General features: G+C 49.5%; 1 protein-coding gene across 1 annotated transcript in view; it reads left to right on the top strand.

Annotated features, from left to right (window-relative positions):
- The window catches only part of LOC119587572 (methyltransferase-like protein 24), a 16,781-nt gene that overhangs the window by 11,937 nt on the left and 4,400 nt on the right, over nt 1-444 (top strand).

Raw genomic sequence — 444 nt, 5'->3', positions numbered from 1 at the left:
ATGACTCTAAGTTTTTCAGAGTTTTTAATAAATGGAAACAGAAACCTCATGGGAATTTGATTGTTTTTTTCTTAATAAATTTCATAATTGTCTTTAATACTTCACCGTATTTTATCCTGTCCCTCTGCCTCCTCCCCCTCTCCCCCTTCCCCCTTCTCCCCATTTCTCCTATCCCTTGTCTTTCTCCTGTTTTCACCCTCTTCCCTTCTTCCCCTCTCTCTTCTCCCTCTTATTCCCCCTTCGTCTCTTCTTTTTCCTCTCTCTCCTTCCTCCTCTTGCTCACCCTCTTCCCCTCCCTCCCGTACTCCCCTCCCCCTCCCTTACCCCTCTTCCTCCGTCTTCCTCTCACTCCTCGTTACCTCTCCCCCCTCCCTCATCTACGACGCACTCCCCCCTACCCCCTACCCACTTTAGACTCCCCTACACCCCTTGCACCTCCATCTA

The sequence above is a fragment of the Penaeus monodon genome, chromosome 22 (assembly GCF_015228065.2).
Source record: "Penaeus monodon isolate SGIC_2016 chromosome 22, NSTDA_Pmon_1, whole genome shotgun sequence".
Taxonomy (NCBI): domain Eukaryota; kingdom Metazoa; phylum Arthropoda; class Malacostraca; order Decapoda; family Penaeidae; genus Penaeus; species Penaeus monodon.
This window is presented reverse-complemented; position numbering and strand designations above follow the sequence as displayed.